The 17,730-nt window shown below is 47.7% G+C and overlaps 1 protein-coding gene across 1 annotated transcript in view; it reads right to left on the bottom strand.

Annotated features, from left to right (window-relative positions):
* The window catches only part of REC8 (REC8 meiotic recombination protein), a 579,900-nt gene that overhangs the window by 452,193 nt on the left and 109,977 nt on the right, over positions 1 to 17,730 (bottom strand). The gene's annotated exons all lie outside the window — the stretch shown is intronic.

Below are 17,730 nucleotides of genomic sequence, written 5' to 3' on the forward strand. Positions count from 1 at the left end.
TAGGAAACATTGGTGCATTCAGCAACAAATGTATCATATATTGAATTGTATCAGCTTTTAAAGAATAGTAAATGATGGCCTTACTATGCACCAGGATACGACAATCTTTGTTGGGGTTCTTCAATGATTCCCTTATTATCACCCTTCAACTGTAACTCTCATCTCTCCATAGCCCGTCTGTCACATGTATTTCATTTGTTTTATAGCATCTCTCATACCATTGAAGGATGTCAAAGCACTTTACATCACAAACATATAGGTGCAGATTTACAAGCCCCTTGCGCCACGGGTGCGTCGCAAAAAGAGACGCACCGGTGGTGCATTTTAGTGCCCCATATTTCCAAGGCAGGAAAAGCCACCGTCCATGACTTTTCCTGGTTTTGTAAATATGGCCCATTTGCACACAGCACTTTGCGTGAAAGGGGTGTTCCATAAGTGTTGCTTTGGGTGTTCCCAAGCAACAGCCGTGAAACCAAACACATTTCCAAATTTACTAGAAATCATTAATCTGGAAATGTGTCTGAATGCTATGCCTCCCTAGGGGAGGCATAGGTAGGCGCAACGAGGAGAAATGTATTAATTTCTCATCTGTTTTTCCTCTTTCTATGCGTGTTGCATTCTGCAGCACGCTTAGAAAGAGGATATCACCTCTGGTGATTGTTTATGTACATGAATGTGTCCCTTCCTGCACATAAACAATTAGTAAAACAATGGCGTTTTGCAGAATCTATGTGTGCTAATGCAGCACACTTAGAAGTTGAAAATGCAAATGCTACTTACCAGTATGCATCTGTTCTTGGCATGTAGGGCTGCTGACATTCATATCTGTGCATAGATCGCCGCCTAGTGTTGGGTCCGGATGATTGCACATTGTTGTCCTGGAAGAGTCTTCGAAGTATCACGAGATAGGTGGCTCCTCCCCTGGACTACAGTGCGCATGGGCATCGCCTCCATCCCCAGATTGTTTTTAGCCATTGGCAGAGATGGAGTAAAGTATGTGAGTGATGACCATGCTATGAGCATATATATATATATGAATACTGCAGCTGCTACAGGCGCCGGGGAGGAGGGTGGGCGATATGAATGTCAGCAGCCCTACATGCCAAGAACAGATGCATACTGGTAAGTAGCATTTGCAGTTCGAGGCATGTGGGCTGCTGAATTCATATCTGTGCATAGAATACATAGCAGTCCCTCCATTAGCGGCGGCCGCCCGTGCCAGCTGCAGCAGTTTGAAAAAGTGTTTTGAGAACAGCCTGGCCAACAGCTGCCTGCTGTTTGGAGTGCACGTCTACACAGTAATGTTTAGTGAAAGTATGTGTGGTAGACCATGTGGCTGCTCTACAAATATCTTCTAAGGGAATGTTACCTAGGAAAGCCATAGAGGCCCCCAACTTCCTGGTGGAGTGGGCTCTTGGTGGGATAGTGAGAGTGCGTTTAGCATTAGCGTAACAGATTTGAATGCATTTCACGATCCACCTAGCGATCCCAGCTTTGGAGATAGCGTTTCCCTTGTGGTGTGAGGCAAAAGCAACGAAAAGCTGCTTGGTTTTGCGAAAATCTTTTGTCCTGTCCACGTAGTACATCAAGGCTCTTTTAACGTCAAGGGTGTGGAGCATCCGCTCCGCCAGCGTCTCTGGGTTTTGGAAAAACACTGGCAACTCAATTGTCTGGTTCATATGGAATTGAGATACAACCTTGGGTAAGAATTTAGGGTTAGTACGGAGTACAACCCTGTTAGCATGTACTTGGAAGAAAGGTTCTTGGATGGTGAGCGCCTGCAACTCGCTAACCCTCCGTAGCGATGTAATTTCTACTAAGAAAGCAACCTTCCAAGTCAGAAACTGAAGCTCACAAGAGTGCAGTGGCTCGAAGGGAGGACCCATCAGTCTTGTAAGAACCACATTGAGGTTCCATTCTGGAGCTGGTGGGGTCCTTGGTGGAATGACTCTTTTGAGTCCTTCCAGAAAAGCCTTGATAGCAGGGACCTTAAAAAGTGACAGGTGTTGCCTATTCTGGAGGTATGCTGCCATAGCAGACAGGTGAATGCGGATGGAAGAGTACGCCAAATTGCATTGATACAGGTGGAACAGGTAACAAATTATGTTTTGAATGGAAGCATCTAGCGGGTCAATATCGTGGTTTACACAGTAAATGGCAAACCTCTTCCATTTAGCCGCATAACAAGCTCTAGTAGTGGGCTTCCTTGCCTCCCGAATGATGTTCATGCAGTCGGGAGGAAGATTGAGGTAGCCAAACTCTAGGACTTCAGGAGCCAGATCGCCAGGTTGAGCTGTTGCGGATCTGGGTGCTGAATGTCGCCATGGCTCTGCGTCAGAAGGCTGGGAGTGAGATGAAGCCTTTGATGCGGCACCACGGAGAGTTCCAGAAACGTGGTGTACCATGGTTGGCGAGCCCACGTTGGAGCAACCAGGATGAGAGTCATCGAGTGCTGCCTGAGTTTGCGTGCCACCAGCGGTATCAGAGGTGCTGGGGGAAAAGCGTACGCAAATCTGCCTGACCAGTTCATCCACATCGCATTGCCCTGCGATTGCGGGTGTGGGAACCTGGCGAAGCTTTGGCATTTTGCGTTCTCCTTTGTGGCGAACAGGTCTATCTCTGGATGACCCCACCTTTGGAAGTACGGTTGGAGTACTGATGGATGTATCTCCCACTCGTGCATTTGGTGGCTGTGCCTGCTGAGCAGGTCCGCCATCTGATTGTCCTTGCCCGGGAGATGCTCTGCCATGAGGAAGATGTTCCTCTGAATGGCCCACTTCCACATGCTCTGAGACAGCTGCGGAGAGTGGGTGCCCCCCTGCTTCTGAATGTAGTACATGGCCGTCATGTTGTCCGTCCGGATCAACACGACCTTGTTGCACAGATGTACTTTGAATGTCTTCAAGGCCATGAAGATTGCCATCAGTTCCAAAACGTTGATGTGCATCTTCCTTTGCTGTAGTGTCCATAGTCCCTGCATTGTGTAGTGGAGTACATGCGCTCCCCATCCCTGGAGAGAAGCGTCCGTTGTCAGGATAATCTGAGGCACAGGCTCCTGGAACGGTCGGCCCTTGCAAAGGTTTTGTGGATTCCACCAATGCAGAGAGTTGTACGCCCGACCGCTCACCAACACTAGGTCTGTCAGTTGCCCATGAGCCTGTGTCCACTGACGTGCCAGGCACTCCTGAAGCGGACGCATATGTAGTCTCGCGTGCGGGACGATGGAGATGTAGAAGGCCATCATGCCTATCAACTGCATTAACACCTTCGCTGGAAGCGAGTGCTGAGGTCTGAATCGTTGGATCAGCGTTTGGATACTGGCGATTCTCACTGAATTAGGCTGCGCAGTGGCTGCCAGAGTGTCTATTGTCGCGCCCAGGTACTGCCGTATATGGGCGGGTTGGAGATGGGATTTTGGATAGTTCAGCGAGAATCCCAGATCGTGCAGGAGGTGAATTGTGCGGGACACATGGTCCGCGCACTGCTGTTCTGTCTTTGCCTGAATGAGCCAGTCGTCGAGATAGGGATAGACGTGGACGTTCTGGCGTCGCAGATGCGCCGCCACAGTCGCCAGGCACTTTGTAAAGACTCTTGGCGCTGTGGTGACCCCGAAAGGCAGGACCCTGAACTGGTAGTGCTCGCCTTGAATCGTGAATCTGAGGTACTTCCTGTGGGCAGGATGCAGGGGGATATGAAAGTATGCATCTTTTAGATCCAACGTAGCCAGGAAGTCCCCCTGTTGAAGCAGAGGGAGCACCTGCTGCAACGTGAGCATATGGAAGTGCTCCGAGAGAATATACCAGTTGAGGGGCCTGAGGTCCAGGATGGGCCTCAGGGATCCGTCCTTCTTGGGGATTAGAAAGTACAGAGAGTAAACTCCTGTTCCCCTTTCTTGTAGTGGAACGAGCTCTATTGCCCCTTTTTGCAGCATGACTTGGACTTCCTGCTGCAACAAGCGCAAGTGCTCGCCGGACATAGGACGGTTTCTTGGAGGTATGTTTGGCGGAGTGGAAGTAAGTTCCAGACAGTAACCGTACTGGATAAGAGATTTGACCCACCTGTCCGTGGTGATGGATTTCCACGCGGGCAGGAACTGCTGGAGTCTCCCCCCGACCGGTGTTGTGTGGTCGGGGGGCAGTGACAAGACGTTACTGCTTGTTGGCGGTGGTGGACCTGGAGCTGTTGTTTCCACGTCCCCTGCCCTTGATGTTGTTGCCTCTGTAGCCACCTCTACCCTTGTTGGTGTATGAGGTTTGGGTATTGCTCTTATAGTACTGTGTGGATTGCGATGCCTGACCCCTTGAGGTGCCTCTGGTATGGGAGCGGCGAAAGGAACCACCCCGAAACTGCTGAGACTGGAGGGCCCCCATAGACTTAGCAGTGTCTGTGTCTTTCTTCATTTTTTCGAGCGTCGCATCCACCTCGGGGCCAAACAAGTGGTCAGGATTAACTGTTTGGTTCAGGATGGTTGTCTGTATATCCGGTTTAAAACCTGATATCCTAAGCCATGCATGTCTTCTTAGCAACACACTAGTGTTGATCGCCCTGGGGGCTGTATCAGCCACATCCAACGCACATTTGATGGAAGCGTTTGTGATGAGCTTTCCCTCCTGAATTAACATTTCCCCTGCCTCCTTGTACTGGTCAGGCAAGTGTTGCAGCATTGTTTCTAGGGTGTCGTAATGAGCCCTATCGTAGCGTGCAAGTAGGGCCGGAGTGTTTGAGATGCGCCAAATATTAGCTGCCTGCGCAGCAATCCGTTTCCCTGAGGCCTCAAATATTTTTGACTCTTTGACTGGGGGAGGAGCGTCACCAGTGGTCTGTGAATTCGCCCTCTTGCGAGCGTTGGATACAACCAAAGAGTCCAGTGGCAAGTGTCCCTTGATGTATGTTGGATCCGAGGGCGCTGCCTTATATTTTTTGTCAATGCGTGGATTGACGACACGTGCCCGAGTGGGCTCTTTGAAGACCTCCGGCGCGTGCTTTAGCACTCCCTTGAGCATTGGCAATGTCTTTACTGACTTTTCAGCCACTGAGAAAGTGTCAAACAAAAAGTCCACATCCACAGGATCTGAATGTAGCTCTACATCATGGTTAGCTGCAGCTCTCTCGATCAAAGCGTTGAAGGCTGCAGAGTCCTCCGTCGGTGAGGTTTTTGCCGCAAAGAGCTGCGGTTCCTGACCCGACTGCGGGTCCTCTGGGTCGCCTCCGGCAGACCAAGGTACATGTTCCTCCTCCGGATCCGAGTACGCCGGATAGCTGTACTCGACCTCCTCTTCGTCACCATCCCCCGCGTTGGAACGCGTTGGAGAACGTTCTAGGCCTTGTGGGGATGCCGGCGCTATAGGGGCCGAAGCACCCTCAGAGTCTTTCTTGTGTTTGAGAGGAATACGAAAATGTTCCAACACCGGCTCCGTGGTGATTTTCCTTTTGAGGAGGGACAGTTTCCCGGTATTGGAGTCGATGATGACCTCTCGACGCTCTTCTTCTGTAAGTGGCTGGAGCCGAGGCTTCGACACCACCAACGTCGCTTTGGGCGTCGACACCTCCTTCGAGGGCACGCCTGCCCCATGCCTCGGAGCGAAAGCCTTTGGCGTGGACTTCGGCGGCAGGGTGAAGCGGATAGGCGTTTGCGCCTTTGTCGGCTTCTGTGTGGGCTTCGACACCACATCCTCTGGTTCGGGAACCACAGCGTCCTTCCGAATCCTTTGCAGGGATTCCGCGACCTTTTTCGTTAAGGCCGGAGAGGGCTTGACCGGCTCGAGCGACTTCCCCGGTGCGGGAGTCGGGTCGGCGAGAGGCACCGTCTTCGGAGCCGACACATCACCATCCTTGGCCCCGACGGTCGGAGTCGGCGTAGCCAGAGCTCTGGAATCGCCTTGACGCTTCTTCGAAGCTTTCTTCGGGTCATCGACCTCGACCATCTTCGGCGCCGACGCGGCCGCGTCGGACGACTTCGCCCTCGGCGTCGACCCCGAGGTCCCCGGGTCGGCCATCTTGGCGCGGCTCTTCAAATCGGCCATTTTGAATTTTTTAGACATTGACGCCTCCAGAGCCTTCTGTCCCACCAGTGCAGCTTTCACTTTCGGTTTTGAAACCGGAGGTGTGGATCCCGATGGCTTCACTTTCGTTTTCGTTAACGGGAGTGGCGCATCCGAAATGTCCGTGGCCGGGCCCGGAGGCGGGGCTGCTGGACGAGTAACGAGGTCTTGGGTAAGGCCCGAAGGCGATCCCTCGACCTGGGCCGCATGAAGGGGGTTGACCCCTGAGTCAGTTTGGGGAAGCTCTTCCTCCGAGCTGTCCCCCACGGTGGCAATGGCCCCATCGTCGTCCCCTACCTCGTCGCCGGCTTCGTCAAACTCCTCGTCTCCCGCGTCGTAGGCATCCCCCTCGGACGCAGGGCTAGAGTCCGAAACCTGTAGGACATCGTCTTCTTCAACAAATTCCTCGAAGATGTTGTCCGCCGGGGGCGCCGATAACTGGGCCTGGAGTCTAGCGGCCCGACGAATCTTGAGAGTCTTTTTACACCGGAACTTCGAGCAGGCCATACACCTGGCCTCATCATGGTCCGGTGACAAACATTTGTTGCACACAGGGTGCACATCGAGGTGTGAATACTTGGAGGTGCACACCGGGCACCTTTTGAACGGAGTTCGTTCCATGTCTGGAGCGTCGAGTAGGCCCGTCCGCGCCGAGAGCACGCGGATGGGTAGCAAGAGTTCGGAGCTGAGAAACAGACAAAACCCGAACGAAAACGATACCGACGCCAAGCCTAAAGACCTTTTGGTCTCGAGTTAGAAAAGTTAATCAACTATCGATTCCGACAGAGGGAACCGAAACACATCCCAACCCAATGGCGGAAAAAAACAATCTGGGGATGGAGGCGATGCCCATGCGCACTGTAGTCCAGGGGAGGAGCCACCTATCTCGTGATACTTCGAAGACTCTTCCAGGACAACAATGTGCAATCATCCAGACCCAACACTAGGCGGCGATCTATGCACAGATATGAATTCAGCAGCCCACATGCTTCGAACACTCAATTTCTGATTGTTTATATGCAGGAAGGGTTCCCTTCCTGCACATAAACAATCTCCCTATGACGCAGGCATCCTTGCACCATGGTGCAAATGTGCCTGGGCAGGCGCATGGCAGCAGTTTGTGCGCCAGCGCAGGGGGAAGCACAGAGATGCAACATATTGTTGTAAATATGTCGCATCCCTGTGCTTTGAAAGTGACTTAGTGTGGCGCAGCCAAATGGCTTGTGGCACACACTGAATCATTTTTAATGTAAATCTGCCCCATGGAGACAATGATTTATACGTGTAAATCAGTTTATAGAAAATGTTACATAAGGCAAAGGTGACTACAAGGTGTAGGATTCCCATGTCATTCATACTGGTAGGCATTTTTAAAGAGTGCTTGGTCTGGAGAAGCACAAACTCAGGTTTCAGAACATAACACAGTGGTTAGCATTGACTTTAACAATAAAAATGTATGTCCACCTAAATAATGTATGTCCATCTAAATAAACCTTTTTAGCAGCATCAGGATAATGAAAGACTTGGAAAAAACAAATGTTTCTAACTTGTACCATGCAGTTTGCAAGCAGATCTTTGATGACATTTTATAGGTCACTGTGCTAGATTACAATTGTCACTGATGAACTGCACAGTAACAAAATAATCTCTGTGACAAAAGCAGTAACCCACTAACCTATGCACATAAAAAACTGTTTTTTAAAATGCATGGTACACGTTCTTTGCAGTAGGTATGTTAACCCTCTGTGCTAAATTAGATAAGTCAAAGCTGCAACTTGACAAATCTCTCATCTCTCTCCAGCAGGTACATTAATCACTGATGTTATCTTGACACTTTTACTGTTGCTGGAAAAGTGGTAATTCTACAAGGAACTTTGTTGTGCTTTTAAAAGATGACCCCCTGGGAATGTGTATCAGACCCCTGGGGGTCCGCGGACCACAGTTTGGGAAACACTGCACTAATAATTTTTCAAAGAAATGGCAAATTACCATCAACTTGTGATTGACGGTAATTTTCTATTTGCGAAATTGCTAAATGTTACTGGTTAATACATTTCAATTAAGGAATCATAATTTGCGATTCCTTAAATGCAATCGCAATTTAAGTAATCGCAAATTTTGCGATTACTTAAATTGTGATTTTTGCATCCCAAATACCAGTCGCAAAGGGGCTGATTCTGCAAATCTTCCCGTTCCCAACCGTTTTTTTCCTTAGTCAGGGAGGACCCACTGATGTTGAGCCTACAGGAACTTCAATTCCCACTACAGCCCGCGTACGTCATCTGGAGTGCTCGACCAGTAGGATGCAGGAGGCCATAAGTCCCAGCAGCCTTGGGATAGGCCTCACTGAAATCCAGGACCTAGGCTGAAAAATCTGAATCATAGTCTGAATGTCCTGGACTCTCTTTCCCAGAAAGGCACGAAACCGAACAGTGTCAAGAATGGCTCTGATGAAAAGCAGCATCTGGGAAGGAGGCAGTTGTGACTTTGGCATGTTTATAATGATCCCCATAGATGACAGGAGGTTCACATTAGTCTAGAGGTGAGCATGGTGACTCAGCAGTGGCCAAATAACTGAATCAAACAGCCTACCGCCTTATTTCCCCAGCCCTTAAAATACATCGAGCTAGAGGTCTGGGGCAGCACTCTCTGGTGCAGATTTGTGGGACTTGGATCAAACAAACAGTTTAGAGCTGGCAGAAAACAAGTTCATAAGGTCTATATTAAAACTCCCAAAAAGTACCCCACTCATTCCAGTTCGGCTAGACCTTGGCCTAAGAAGTGTTAACCATATAGCTGAACTCAAGACTATTATTTTGGGTCAGGATATGGTAAACCAAAACTCAGATCCACGTAAAAAAAAGCTGTTGAGAAACTACAAAACCTCGATAGAGCAGTGGGACGGGTGAACAGGTTTAGAGAGGTGAGCCATTGGTTAGTGAATTTGGGGCTGAAGGCTATGTGGGACGACTCTAAATCCCTGACAAACAAAGCAGTACCTCTTCTCAAAATAAAGTTCTTGGCTCATAATCAGGGCTCATGTTATGCTGTCATATCACAGGGCACCCTAACAGGAAGGTTTTTAGGGTTCAGAAATGTATTTTTTTTAGGCATGTATGGATTAAAGTGAACCTCCACACGCACATACCTTTACTTACAATTCAGGTATGGAACACTAACTCAGAATTTTTTCTGAAGTGGGTGGACTTGGGCTACTGTAACTCCAATGTGCCGTGCGTCTTCTCTTAGTCCTGAATCTTTAGACCATTATATGTTTTTCTGCCTCTGCTATGCCCAGACTATTGTTTAGGCGACCAGCAGATGCCCTGCGAGTTTCCAGATCAGACTCCACTAAACGGCTAGTGTTCACCATCTCACTGTACCTGCTTTATACTTGCCGCATTAGGTCTAAGTTGCTAACCACAAAGTAAAGCAGAGTTCAACACAGGCCGAAGATCTCTGCCCGTCTTGGGCACCAGAAAGTAGCGAGGCTAACAATCACATCCTACTATGGCACTGGCATCCTCTCTACTGCCTCTTTGGCCAAAAAGACTTGCACTTTGTTCTGCAAAATGGACAGATGGTCCTCCGTCCGTTGCTGAATGGATTGTGGAAGGTGCAATGGGGAAGAAGGACAAGGTAGAGCAATCCACGTAGAATTGATGGATTCTGTCTCCTACTGGGTGGCTGTGAGCCTGCAAGAGGACCTGAAAGGAATGGTGGAATTGTTCGTCTGGAAAGGCTGGGCAGAGAGGCCCAGAGAGACCCTTACTCTTCTTGAAGTGTTCAAGGGAAGAGTCAGCCTTGTCCCCAAACAGGCGAGTCCCACCTGATGGCATGTCCTTCAGCAAGAACTGGATGTCCCGAGAACTCAAGTCGATCGCAGCCATGCATGGCGACAAATGGCAATGCTGATGCAAATAGCTTGAACAATTGAGTCAGTGGTATTCCAGGTACAATGGATTGGGAACTTGGCCACATAACAACCATCTTGAATCGCTGCAAGTAGACAAGGCAAAGGTCTTATAGTACACCAGTGAGGAATTGTGCCACTGAGATCCAAAGGGCATGAGTGTAACTGCTCAACAAAGAGGAGCCATTGATCGATCGCAGGTCCAATCTGGCTGATAAGAAGAGGCATTTTCTGAATGTCTTGTGGGTGATCCGCTGATAGAGGCTCTTTGGAGAAGGGTCTTGTGATTAAAAAAAGGAAGGTCGCCTACAGCAGGGCGATGGCGTCTGGCAAATTGTGTGTTAACTGGAGGTCTCAGGAGGCAAGAGCGGCATCAGCATTGATATGCCCGGGCAGATGTGGGTTTGAGTCCTAGGGGTGGCGTCAGGGCTGGAGCCAAGGGCAGTAGTGGCTCAGAGGATCCAGCTGGCACGAAGGGTGAACCTGCCATGGCAGTTCTGGTGGAAGGCCTCATGCTTCATGGTGCCCAAAGACTCGCCAGAGGGAGTAGGCAGAAATCTAAAGAGTTGGAGCATAGCACCACGAAGCTCTTTGATCTGGCGCAGCATGGCTGAAGGCTCTGTAAATTCAGATTCTGATCGAACCCGCTGCAGATTTGGCTCAGCAGTTAGAGCGAGACGGTTGGGCCGCCCTACGAGTTTCTTCAGGGAAGTGGGAATGGCGTGAAGGAGCGGAACGCCACTTAAACTTTTTGTGGTTTTTGTGCTCATCGGAGGACTTGGAGAGTGACAAAGATGGGCCTCTAGAGGGGTTCCATCGACTCCAAGATTGGGACCGGGTTTGAGCTTTGGGATTGGAGCAGTCCCAATACTGCATCTTCTTGTGCTTGGTGACAAAGTTTCGAGTTGTGGTTCCTGATGGCTTTCGGGTTCATCAATGCGCAGTCTTCACAGGTGTTAAGAGTTGTGGCCTGACTCCAGACAATCCAGGCATATCTAGTGGGGTACTGTCACAGAGATCTGATTACAAAAGTCCTTACAAGTTTTAAAAACTATTGTCTTACGCTGTACCATCCCTTACACACTGAAAAAAACATTTGTGAGAAGGAAAGGGTCTCTGAGAAATGAAGGAATATGCTACTTACCAGTATGCATCTGTTCTTGGCATAGAGGGCTGCAGAGTGGTACATTATGAATAGATCGCCATCTGGTGTTGGGCTCGGATGATTGCACTTTGTTTTTCTCTTGGAGAGTCTTTTGTATCTTGGTGACTCCTCCCTTGGTTGGTAGTGCGCATGGGCATCGGCTCCATCCTTAGATTGTTTTGCCATAGTAGGGTTAGATGGAGTAGTATGATAGAATACAGATAAGAATGCCCATGTAAGTGTATCTAAATAAGATAATGTTGGAACAGACACAGGTTTCCGGGGAGGCTGGGAGGGCATGTACCACTCTGCAGCCCTCTATGCCAAGAACAGATGCATACTGGTAAGTAGCATATTCCGTTCGAGGCATATGGGCTGCAGATGGTACATTATGAATAGACTATACAGCAGTTCTCTCCCTAGCGGTGGTTGCCCGTGTCTGTTGCAACTGTCTGAAATAAAGTTTTTAATACCGCTTGTCCCACTCTAGCTTGTTGTGTTGTGTGCACATCTACACAATAGTGTTTTGTGAAGGTGTGCGGTGTAACCCAGGTAGCTGCTTTGCATATGTCATCTAGTGGAATGTTTCCCAAAAATGCCATAGATGCTCCTAGTTTACGTGTAGAGTGAGCTCTAGGAGGAACAGTTAATGTTCTCTTTGCTTTTAAGTAGCATATTTGAATGCATTTTACAATCCATCTGGCAATGCCCGCTTTAGAGATGGGATTGCCTTTATGTGTAGGAGAAAACGCAACAAATAGCTGTTTTGTCTTTCTGAAAGTTTGTGTTCTTTCTATATAGTACAGTATTGCCCTTCTAACATCCAATGTATGTAGGGCTCTTTCCGCTACTGTTTGTGGTTTTGGAAAGAAAACCGGTAATTCCACTGACTGATTGATGTGGAATGCCGAAATTACCTTTGGTAAGAATTTTGGGTTTGTTCTAAGAACCACTTTATTTTTGGTGTAACTGCATGAATGGTTCTTGAATCGTAAAAGCCTGCAACTCACTTACTCTTCTAAGTGACGTGATAGCTATGAGGAAGCCACCTTCCATGTGAGGAATTGTATTTCACACCTATGCATAGGTTCAAAGTGTGGTCCCATTAGTCTGGTAAGTACTATGTTGAGATTCCAGACTGGGGAAGGTGGTCGTCTTGGTGGAATGACTCTTCTGAGTCCCTCCATGAAAGCTTTAATTGCTGGTACTTTAAACAGGGAAAGATGTTGCCTGTTTTGTAGGTACGCTGCTATGGCTGCGAGATGAACTCTGATAGAGGTATATGCTAAGTTACATTGCTGCAAGTGTAGTAAATAGCAAATGATTTGTTTAGTGGATGCGTCCAGAGGGTTGATGTGCTTACTGTTACAGTGTATAGCAAACCTCTTCCATTTTGCTGCATAGCATGCTCTGGTGGTAGGACGTCTTGCTTGTTTAATGATTTCCATACATTCTGGTGGTAAATCTAAATATCCAAACTCCATGACCTCAGGAGCCAGATCGCTAGGTTCAGTTGTTTGGGATCTGGGTGCATTATTTCTCCATGGTTCTGTGTAAGATGCATGGGTAATCATCTTAGTTTTTGATGTGGCACCTGTGAGAGTTGTAGTAGCGTGGTGAACCACGGCTGTCTTGCCCACGTGGGTGCCACTAGTATCATGGTCATTGAGTGTTGCTGCAGTTTCCGAACCAGTAACGGAATTAGTGGGAGAGGAGGGAAAGCGTAAACAAATTTGTTGGACCAATTTATCCATAGTGCATTGCCCTGGGACCGTTGGTGTGGGTACCTGGATGCGAAGTTTTTGCATTTTGCGTTCTGATGATTGGCAAACAGATCTATCTCTGGTTGCCCCCATCTCTGGAAGAATGGCTGCAGTATTTGGTCGTGCAGTTCCCATTCGTGTACTTGTTCTGACTGTCTGCTTAGGATGTCTGCTATCTGATTTTCAACTCCTGGTAGGTGTTCTGCTAACAGATAAATCTTTTGAGGAATGGCCCATCTCCAAATGTCCTGCGCTAGTCTGGATAGTTGGAGAGAGTGTGTCCCCCCCTGTTTTTGAATGTAATACATTGCAGTCATGTTGTCTGTTCTGATCAGGACTGCCTTGCTTGTTATTTGCATTTGGAAAGCCTTTAGTGCTAGAAATACTGCTAATAGTTCCAGGTAGTTGATGTGCAGTTTCTTTTGCTGCACACTCCACTTCCCCTGCACTGTGTATTTGTCCATATGCGCTCCCCATCCGGAGAGCGATGCGTCCGCTGTTATTATCCCTTGTGGAATTGGTTCTAGGAACGACCGTCCCTTGGAAATGTTTTCTGTGTTCCACCACTTCAGAGAGCGATACGTCCGGTCGTTTACCAACACCAGATCTGTAATCTGACCTTGAGCCTGATTCCACTGTGTCGCTAGACACTCCTGTAGTGGACGCATTTGTAGCCTGGCATGTGGTATTAGCAGTATGCAGGAGGACATCATGCCTAACAGTTGCATAAACACTCGTGCTGGTAGTGAGTGTTGTGGTTGAAATCTTTGTATTAACCCGACCATTGTCTGTATCCTGATCGGGTTGGGGTATGCTATTGCCTTTTCTGTGTCTATAGTAGCCCCCAGGTATTGCTGAATCTGGTTTGGTTGCAGGTGTGATTTTTTGTAGTTCACCGTAAACCCTAGGTGGTGCAGCAATTGAATTGTCTTCTGTGTGTTGTGAAGACATTCTTCTTGTGACTTGGCCTTTATTAGCCAATCGTCCAAGTAGGGGAAGACATGTATTTGTTGTCTTCTTAGGTGTGCTGCCACCACAGCTAGGCATTTTGTGAACACTCTTGGTGCCGTTGTGACCCCGAACGGAAGGACTTTGAACTGATAGTGTTGTCCTTCCACTACAAACCTTAGGTATTTTCTGTGGGCTTTGTGAATTGGGATATGAAAGTAAGCGTCTTTTAGATCCAGTGTAGAAAGAAAGTCCCCTTTCTTCAGTAAAGGGAGTACCTGTTGGAGCGTGACCATGTGGAAATGTTCCGAATTTATGTAAGCATTGAGAGGTCTGAGGTCCAATATTGGTCTTAGGGACCCGTCTTTTTGGGGGATTAGGAAGTATAGAGAGTATACTCCTGTCCCTTGTTGATTTTTTGGGACCTTCTCTATTGCATGCTTTTGTAGAAGTGCTAGTACTTCTTCTTTTAACAATGTCAGATGATCTTGACTCATTGGACGCTGTTTGGGGGGGATGTTTGGTGGGGTAGCTGTGAGTTCCAGGCAATAACCATGTTGGATAATTTGTCTCACCCACTTGTCTGATGTGATGTTTTCCCAGACAGGTAGGAACTGTGATAGACGTCCCCCGACCGGTGTTATGTGGTCTGGGGGGAGTTCTATGAAGTCACTGTTTTGGGGTTGAGGCGTTGCGGTTGTTATTATTTCCGCGGCCTCTACCTTTGTTGTTGTTACCCCTGTAATTACCTCTTGAATTGCCTTTGGGTGATGTAGGTGTGAAAGAGGTGGATTGCTGATTTGTTCCTGTATTCTTTGAGCCCCCTCTATAGGTGGATCTACGAAAGGAACCTCTTTGTGTTGGCTGTTGCAATGCTCCCATTGACTTCGCCGTTTCTGTATCTTTTTTCATTTTTTCTAAGGTCTCATCTGTGCTTGAACCAAAAAGTGTCTTTTGATCAAATGGTTGGTTCAATAAGGACGTTTGTACTTCCTGTTTGAATCCTGAGATTCTAAGCCATGCATGTCTCCTTAACATGACACTGGTGTTGATGGATCTTGCTGCAGTGTCTGCTGCGTCTAGGGCGCACTTAATGGAAGTATTATTTATTATTTTTCCTTCCTGTATTAACTGATCTGCCTTTTTCTGATGTTCTTTGGGGAGATGTGTGATGAGTTTTCCTAATTCATCATAATGTGCCCTGTCATAACGTGCAAGTAGTGCCTGTGTATTGGCTATACGCCAGCTATTTGCCGCTTGTGATGCTACTCTCTTGCCTGATGCATCTATTAATTTTGACTCTTTATCAGGTGGAGGAGCCTCTCCTGTAGATAATGAGTTTGCTCTTTTACGAGCGTTTGAAACTACAAGCGAGTCCAGAGGTACATGCCCTTTGATAAATATTGGATCCTTTGGAGCCGCCTTATATTTTTTATCAATTCTTGGGTTTAACACCCTAGCCCTCACTGGGTCTTTGAATATTTCTTCTGTGTGACTGAGAAGACCCTTCAACATAGGAAGAGTACCTGATGTTCTTTGTGCATTAGGTAGCGTCTCTAACAGGAAATCCTCTATTTGAGGTTCTGTATGTATATCTACTTTATGATATTTTGCTGCCCTATTAATGAGCTGTGCAAACCCTGTGTTATCATCAGGTGGTGAAGGCTTTGAGGGATATAACTCTGGGTCGTTGTCCTCCTCTGACCCTACGTCATAATTTTCCCATGGGTCATCCTCATCTGGGATGGTTTCATCATCCCCTTGAGGTTCTCCCTCCCCTGGATCACTGTCTACATCAGACTGAGGTGTAGATGGTCTTGGTGTGGAAGGTGTAGGAATATTTGGCATAGTGTGAGGAATAGGAGAAGAGGGTGTGACTTTAGGTCGAGGAGAAGCAGGAGGAGTTGTATTTGTCCCCAGTGTTCTCTTTTTTGGAGGAAGAGATTTATCTTCTGTCTGTTCATTCTTTCTCTTCTTCGTCACTACTTTGCCAGTTTGCGGATCGATAAACAAAATCTTTTGTTTGGGATCTGTCTGTTGCTCCTGAATCGGTACCGAACTTGGTTCCGAAAGGTGCTTATGTTTTCGATCGTCAATGTTCGGTGTTTTCGGCACCGAGTGTCTACTCGATTCCGACTTCCTGGGTATCGAGTGAGTCTTGGACGACGAATCATGTTTGTGTTTCGACATGGAATGTTTCGATGCCGAGCTTTCCCTTGTATGAAGCTTCGGTGTCAAAGTTGATGTCGACCTTTTCTCGGATCCGACATGGTGGGAGGCCGAGTGTTTCGGTTTCAGTTTCGGTTTCGTTGCCGGGCCCGAGGGCGGGGCGTCGGAAACTTTTTTCTGCGGTTTGACCGGGCTCGAAGGCGGGGTCGTTACCACACGGTGTCGGTTTTTCGGTAAGGGGACGTCGTCACTCACGGTTTGTTGCACGTCGAGTTCTTCGACATCCGACTGTCCCCTTCCGACCCCGACTGATCCTCCTGATCCTCTTCTTCCTCAAGTTGCTCGTCTCCGAACAGCTCCGGGATCGCCTCCGACTGCATTCTGGAAGCCTCGTGTCTTCTAGCCCGACGATTTCTAATCGTTAGCTTGGAGGAGAATGCTGCGCAGGCTTCGCAGTCCCTGGATTCGTGTTCAGGCGATAGACAGAGGTTGCACACCTCGTGTACGTCCTTGTGTGGGAACTTAGCACCACACGTTGGACATTTTTTGAATGGAGTCCTTTCCATGGACTCCGGGCTGGACTGCGTCGAGAAAGGCCTCCTGTTCGTCGACGTAGATCAAAGTTTTTTCTTCGATGTTGAATTCGCAACGCGCCGGAATGGAAATGAAACGCGTTCGATAACAATACCGTCGAATTGGAAAGGGAATACGCGCCGATAAATCACTTTTTCCTGAAGTTGATCTGGAGCGTCTCGATCCTCATCCGAACCCGATGGCGGAAAAAAAACAATCTAAGGATGGAGCCGATGCCCATGCGCACTACCAACCAAGGGAGGAGTCACCAAGATACAAAAGACTCTCCAAGAGAAAAACAAAGTGCAATCATCCGAGCCCAACACCAGATGGCGATCTATTCATAATGTACCATCTGCAGCCCATATGCCTCGAACAAATAGTTCCGGATCTGATAATAGAGGCGGTTAAGGAAAGGAACTAAGGTCAGCGCACAGGGGTTGTGCCTATGTAGGCCCCCACACGTCAATTCTGGAGCAGAACAGCATCCGTGTCACACTGCACCTTCTTCCAGCACGTAGACATACTAAGGAAAAGTTTACAGATCCAGTCTGGCCCCTAGGGAATATTCAAAAGGAGAGGAATCTGCAGCTAGAAGTCTTTATCAGAAAATAGCCTTCTTACATTCAGGGAGGTGCTGTGCAAGTAGTCACATATGAACATTTGTTGTTGCGATGCATTCAAATGACCTCCAGCCCACTGTGCGTTACCAGTTTTTTAAGGTGGTTATTCTAATATTTCTTTTAGTAAAAATAAACACAGTTTGTTTTTAGATTTCTGAAGTTTTAATGTTAACGCAGGGCTTCATATTTAAAAATATTATAAATATAGATTGATGAATATTAATTTTGACTTTGAGTGGCTGCTTTTATTGTTCTTCTACAACTATTTCTAGCGTATTAATAACTGATGTTATTTGCAAAATTATGAATCGAGGTTTAATTTACAAACTTTTATGTCACTAAACAATATTACATTTGAAGTGAACTGAACGATAATGAGTGTGTTAGTGGGGAATGAAAGAAAAACAAAGTAGGAGAAAGGAGGGAATGAGAAGATGATAGTAGGGATGCTGAGAAGGGATTTTTGGAGTGAGGAAGGAAAAGAAAAAAAATTAGACCACAGAATAGAAGGTGGGTAGATTCAGCAAGCGCTAGGTGCTGGAGAAGAGTAAATGAA

Source organism: Lissotriton vulgaris, chromosome 5 (genome assembly GCF_964263255.1).
Source record: "Lissotriton vulgaris chromosome 5, aLisVul1.2, whole genome shotgun sequence".
Taxonomy (NCBI): domain Eukaryota; kingdom Metazoa; phylum Chordata; class Amphibia; order Caudata; family Salamandridae; genus Lissotriton; species Lissotriton vulgaris.